Genomic DNA, 7534 nt, shown 5'->3' with positions numbered 1-7534 from the left:
GTCAGCAGAGTCATGACAAAGAGCCATCATTAATGTTATTAGTTCCACCTGTGGCCTTCCTGTTATCACATGTCAAAATGTCTGCTGTGAAAAAGGTCAATTCCCAGCAAAGCTCACCCAGCTTCCTCAGCTGAGCTGAGGTCTAATCAGCCAGTATAATTGAAAACACCTGTGTTGGTGTGCAAGGTCTTCAATAAGTTATCTGACCAAGTTAGAATGGCTTAGCATAGCATGTCTGAGGCTTTCTAATATGGTCATAGCAAACAGATGAATGAAACAGACCAAACTCATCTGATAGTTTGACCACTGTCATTCCTTTCTAGACCGTCACAGGCAAACTAGATGTGCAAACCTTACTGCCTTTATCTCCTTTGTGTAAATGACTTTCTCAACATTAATTATCCACTTTGATTTAGTGAAATATATTATGTTAATCATCTGGACCAATTTTAGTCTAGACAGAGGGAGCGACTACATGTTGCTGCAGATCAAAGACATTAATCCGTGGCCTGTCTGCAATTTCTGATAACCTAATTCTCTACATAGAAATAAAAATGTAATAAACTACAATAAGAAATATTCATTATAATTTCAAGTTAGCTCTTGTCAAAACACTGCTGTGATGTATTTCATTCTTCATAAAGCAGCAGGCAATGGTGTATGCTTGCCATTTTTCCTTGAGTCAGAAAATTGGGACACTTCACAAAACATGATAAAATTCAATATACTGGAGTGAATGTTAAGTAGTAACGGCATGTAAGCTTTAAAGGATTATAGGCAAGTCTTCAAAATACATGTACTGTGAGGCAACCTATTATGTTTTGCTTTTTTGGGAGTTTTTAGAGGTTTTTTTTTTTTGGTTATTTCTTTATTTCTAGTTAATTAGGGCTTTTAAAAAATACAAATATATGTATTATACCCCAGTCAAAAGCACCCAATTCTGCCCAGTTCTGGGAGAGGTGGGGTGGGGAGTAGGAACCCTCTGTCAGTCATTTTTGAAGGCTTTGTGAAAAGATTGTACTTGGGATAAAAGTTGCATTTTGTGTTAAAGATAAGTATTTATTTTCGCTCTACACAATATGGAAATTAACATTCCAACAATAAAAATAGAAATTAACATTTTGCTATCATGGATGTTTCTTACAGTAGCTTATTCTTGGGGTCCCCAGTCAGTAGGCTTTGTATGTTAAATAAGGTGGTAGGATGAGGGTCAATCCAGAAGTCTTAAATAATGATGAGGTGCTAAAGTGCAGGGACTGAATTAATTAACCAAGGCTTTGTCTTCAAAGTATTATCTTGCTACTTTGTTATATATATTTTTGCTTATACACATAAACCTCTGTTGCATTTTCCTTGCACTTGCTTTCAGGATTAGTTTTAAATAAGATTGACTTACTCATATTGCATGAATCAACTGAAATGACTGTAATGACCTTATTTTGTTGCATATGTTGATTTTTTGAAGATCAAATCAGCTGATACTGTTCCATTAATATAATAATTTAATAATCCTTAAAGCAGACTGACGCTCTTCACTGAAGTGTCATTTGTCAAAAAAGGCTCCTTCCTGTTTTCTTTCATCACTGCTGTCATCAAAATGACACCATATTTGAGATGTTTTGTGTTGTTACTGCTACTTTAAAACTAAGACGTGTTGACTGCAAATAATAAACCCCTCTCTAATATCAGTGCAATGATTGAAAGATCAGTCACTGTACCAGTTCCTTAGCAACAGCCGTGGCAGTTTATTGTAGCACCATCACGGCTCCAAAAGAAAACTGCCATGTTTAAGCTGTTTTTAATGACCGGCTCTGGATCAGACTCCAGTGTAATGTTCTTAAATGGTCTTTCCATAGTTTTGTTTTCAGAGAGAGGTCATTAACTTTGTCACGGTAACTTGGATAATCTACACAGTATTGGCTGGGATATGTTGCTGTTTTAATGTACTGTATAAAGTACAGTATATATAAATAATATTTAGTATATTGAGTTCCTCAGCAGCATTTTAGCATAAGTACCAGCATCATTTCCAACTGCAGCAGGCAACTGTTTGCAGTGAAAACACTGATAAAGCCACTGTGCTAACTAGCTGGTAAACAAAGTGAAGCATTTACCAGCTGAAGAGACTCATATTTCCTGCAGGAGTCACTGGAGACCAAAATATTTTTCCAGCAATAGTTTAATATTTTGGGAAATACACTTATTTGCTTTCTTGCCAATTAGAATAGAGGATCAATATTATATTTGTCATGTAAATTACTTTTGAGCTGTGAGACCTTAGCAAAAAGATTGAAAACAGCTAACTTAACTCTGAAGTATCAAACTTTTCCCACCTCTGCACCTCTCTAATTAACATGTGATGTCTTGTTTTGTTTAACCAGGGCAAAATTGAAGTCTAAAAACAACAGGCGATTATGTGCAAGACAACTCTTAGACTGACAGCTGCGACATAGGATTCTGAGGTCTCGTTGTCTCCATGAGGTTGCCAGGCAACCAGCGGTGGTACCTGTAAATATATGCTGCCTTCAAATGGGGCCGTGTTTACCATCTTTACGAGAAAAGTTCATATGAACCACCCTTGTGGTATTCACTTCTGAAATTTTGAAAGCACTGAGATCCAAAGTTGTTATGTGTTGTTGCTGGTTTCAGAAATGGTGGAGGCTGTGAAAGTTTGTTTTTCAGTGTGTTAATATATTGTAATTTCAGTTGCATAGAGTAGTTTTATGATATGTCTGAGGAAAATGTTCATTTCCAACGGCCTAGCAAAATTGTTAGCCTTGGTGGCTAACAGAATGACGAGAACAATGAGGAGTTTGGTATCCGTGTTGCCTAGCAGTGGTCACTTGAATGCCAAGCTTATTGCGTACATAACTTCGAGTCAATGTTGTAACCATAAGCTAACGTGTTACATTTGAATAATTTCAACTGAATTTAAAAAAAAAAAGTTTTTTAAATGTTACCATGGCTGTAATTTAAGAGTTCAGTTGCACTCAAAACTAAGAATCAGTTTATTTTCCTTGTGGTGTTATAGAGTTTTTAATCTCCACTTTTAATGCACACGCACATCTCTGCATATCAAATTAATTTAAAGCCCAATCTCTCAAATGAAGAGAAAACATTCCTGTGTTGATGCATGATGTGTCTGTAACACTGACACCCTGCAATACAAACCGTTTATGCGGTAACCTGTGTAATTGCTCTTCGTACATATAGATTTTTCAATAAAACAGTAATTACTGAGCGAAATCCCAGCTGTCCCATTACACACACATGGGCCGTCACTTTTAGAGGAAGATGATTAATCACACAAATAGTTGCTCATTTTTAAATACATCCTTAATGTATTCTTTTGCCTCTGGGGCTATATATCACGTTCCTCTCCACGTTCTGTGTTTGATGAAGGTTTAAACCTTTTTGCACGGCTCTTGGACCCCTTGTTACACAAGAGAACCGCTAGTTTGCTCAATTGTGTGTGTGTGTGTGTGTGTGTGTGTGTGTGTGTGTGTGTGTGTGTGTGTGTGTGTGTGTGTGTGTGTGTGTGTGTGTGTGTGTGTGTGTGTGTGTGTGTGTGTGTGTGTGTGTGTGTGTGTGTGAGAGAGATAGAGAGATGAGTGTGTTTAGAGGTTACTTTGAGGCCATCTCCATGGGAGTCAATTCTGAAAACGGGTCAGGTAATGTTGTAACTCACCCTGGCTCACCTCCCACTGCACAGAAAAAAACAGTATCAATCCATCAATTTTATTTAAAGTGCAGAATCACCATGCAGCATGGTCCCAATATAATTTACAATTAAAGAGAATACATGGGACAAAACATACAGCAAGCACATAAAATAATTTTAAAAAATAAATTAAAACAACCACATTAAAATCATTAGTGTTGAAGAGGTGTTAAGAAGGACCTGACTTAGTTCTAGGCTGTAATAAAGTGAATAAAGTTTTAAGTCTTGATATAAAAGTTTCAACGGGATATTCTTCCTAAATATTTAATGGAAGTCTTTTTCAGATATAAAGGGCATGGTAGGGTTCAGAGTCAGGGACCTCTTACACGTTCTCGCTGCACTCCTACCTGCACCTGTTGTCACTCACCATTTTATCCCTGCCACCCTTATCTTTTCATCCCTCTCTCCTCGGCAGAAAATTGTTTTTGTACGGCTCTCTAAATCTCTGCTCTTTCTCTATATTTTACCCAATTTCCAGGCCCTAACAGTCAATCTTTCCCTCTTTACAATGCCTTTCGACTCCTGCCTCCCTTTGTTCATCTCTTTCACAGCGAGGTGCAGCAAGTACAGCTGGACATTAATCTACCACTGATGAGCCACACTCACCTGACGGCTCATGGCTGCTTATCAGGCATTGGGCAAGATGGAGTTTTAGCAAGAGGACAATGAAAAAACTTTGGGTAAAAAAAGTGTTATTACCTCTGAAATGCCTCTATAAAGACTAGAAGCCCATGCATACTGCACAATACATGTGATAAATTCCCCTTTTATTTTCATCTTTTTGTTATCTCTGTGAAAAAAACATCACAGTGAGCTCAAACTTAATATATGATGACAGTTCACACCTACATCTCTTTTTTATATTAGTCGTTGCTACTGTTTACACTGCACTATGATGAACAAAGAATGAGGAGAATCTGTTTGATTTTCAAATGAATCTCATTATGTGTATATTTAGTTAGCAGCAGAGTGGGATGTACTGATCACACTCCTTGGTAACACGTGTTCAGCATATCTCACAAAGCAACACAGCAACAAATGGAGACAAATGTCAGGTGTGCACAAATGATCCTTAGTTCCATCCTCCTTTTTCATAGCATACATGCATCCTTTTACTTTTCCTTGAACAGTCTCATCTCAGCACTTAACCTCACCTTTAGATTTGTGTAAGTCATTATGGCTGTCAGGACTGAGGGAGCCATAAATTCTGCTAAGTGTTCATCCATCGTTGTAAGTTTAAATATGCCTGACCAATTTTTACATTTCCTTGAATAATGGAGACAGACAGAGCATCCATCGCTGGAACATCATTAATACATTTGATGAGTCCAGCAGTTTCTACTGAATTCATCTGGACATGCGCTACCTGGCTGCTGGGGTATCTTTCTTCAAAAAGTTGCATATGTATTCAAAAGTTTATTATATTTTTCTCAGTATGCTTTCCTTGACCAGTTGAATCACACATAGATATATTTATCTTTAAACCTTCAGGGAGAACAATATTTCCTTATTGAATACTTTCTCCTCCTGCCAGCATCAATTACAGCAAATGTTTGTTGCTGAATCGGAAGCAGCGGTATCTCTCCTGCTCCATCAATAAACAGAGACCAGGACAACACTAGTATCTCACAGTGAAAACAGGAAACTCAATAGAAGCACTACAGCCTTTTAAGAAACAAACACATTTCCCTCCAGCACTCCTGACAGATGCTGAAGTTAAAGTGTTTGCACACATCTGGGACTCTGGAGAGCAGACAATGGCTCTCGTTTTTATCTGTTTATGCCACATCAAAGAGCTGAGTTGGCATTCCTGGGTCATTGACTACAGACTGAGAGACACCAAAGAGAGTGGAAATGTCCTTTTTTTTGTAATGATAAAACACAGGTGAGGCAGCTGCAAGACACTGAAGGAAATGAAGCTTTCTGCTGACCACACTAATGCAAGCAGACTCCTCCACAGCAGTACTGATTTCACACTGAATAAACACTAAAGCCATTTATTACATTGTTAGGAATCTACAACATTGGCTGTGTAAAAGATGGATAAATGATGTTGTCATGCTTAATCTGATATGGTTGCTCAAATTCCATGGATACTGAACTATATCTCTGTAAGAACATTTTCTGAACTGGAGATAATAGCTAAGGTTGGCATACAAAATATGCTTCTCTCAATACAGTATCTGCCTTTGCAACATACACACATAGTTACATACCATCTCTTGCAAAGCTGAATTTGCCAAACTTTTTTCACAAGGGAAAAAACTTAGTTTCTACTCGCTGTTTACTCTTAAAACTACCCTTATGTTGTTTGAACTCTAGTCATATAGACAAACCTGAGCCAAATGAATTGGGCATATTGTCACTCGCCTAATTAAGGCGCACTCCTCGCAGAGCTGGGCTCAGGGAGGGAGAGTGTGGGAGGTTCCAGTTACTCTCCTCATCACTACTTGTACTTTCTGCACCAAGAAGCTGAATGTTAAGCAGGTCTTTCCAAAATCTCTGAGCTCATTGACATTAAGTGCATCTCCACTTTTCATAATAACAGTCATTATCTTCAGCACACATCTTTCTGCTTCATTTAAGCCATTCTTAACAAGGGGTATCTATCATGGAGGTGCTACTGTTCTCTGGTCACACTGACCTCCAGCGTTCTGATTTATTCCTCAGTTCTGTCTTTCGGTTTCACTGCGGGACTAACCGCCACTATGAACCTTTTTAATTATGAAGCCGTAATTTAAAACTTCATCAGTCCTGGTTGGATGCTGCACTGGGTGACATAAGCAAACGGCAGGCACTCCGTCTTACGGTTGGGGTCATTTTTTAAATGTAGATGAGGGCATGATAATAGCGTGGGTAAATAAAGGTAGTTCAGCTCAAAGTGTACTTTCTTGGTTCCACAATTATTTTTATGCACATGAATAATAATCACAGATGTGTCACTTTGATGAAACTTTCCTTCTTGTTACAGCATGCATGCAAGCTTCTGTCATTTCTCCAACACACAACAACAACAACAAATTGGAGTCATTCATTAAATGCAGGATATCCATCATTGTGTGTGTGTGTGTGTGTGTGTGTGTGTGTGTGTGTGTGTGTGTGTGTGTGTTGATGAGATTGGTGGTGCTGTTAGGCGCACACAGCATCATTATTTTGATTTTGTCCTCCTCTGCTCCTGTGACTTGGCGACGCAGCAGGACACTGAGAGATGAGGGTGAGGAGGTGCAGCCAGCTGCGCTTGGACAAACACAAGGACAGCTCTACCTTCGACAACATTGTATTAAACCAATTATTCATTATCAGGGACTGTTCTCAGCGACAGTGAATATTCTGTTTACTCGCCTCAAAAATGTATCGAATGGGGTGCCATCTACAGCAGGCAGTAGATTGTAAACATGTTTTTCTCTCCCTTCCCTACAAGAGGATAAATAAAAAGGCTGCTGTTAGAAGATTTAATTCTGAGAAGCCTCTCTCTGGGGCTCTGTGCTGCGCTAAGAAGCCCATTGCGAAAAAGCCTTCAATTAGCAGACTACGCCTTCGTCTTCTGACCAAAGTCACCTTGAACAATCAAATTATCTCTAAATTTAAATAAAAACCCATCATTGTCAATCATTGAGACTTGATTATCTCACAAATAATTTCCACTGCGTCTCTAACATGCCAAGAAAACTTCCCTCCCCCCAAGTTGCACACCCACACACTATAAAACTTTGTATAAGGTCATCTGAAATAAACACACCTGTATGTCTGCACACTAAAAGGAAAAACATAACAAAAGAAAAAACAGTAGATGACAACAGTTCAGTCAGAAAT

The sequence above is a fragment of the Scomber scombrus genome, chromosome 20, assembly GCF_963691925.1.
Source record: "Scomber scombrus chromosome 20, fScoSco1.1, whole genome shotgun sequence".
In the NCBI taxonomy this organism is placed as follows: Eukaryota; Metazoa; Chordata; class Actinopteri; order Scombriformes; family Scombridae; genus Scomber; species Scomber scombrus.
The sequence above is the reverse complement of the archived record's forward strand: the minus strand, read 5'-3'. Positions refer to the sequence as shown.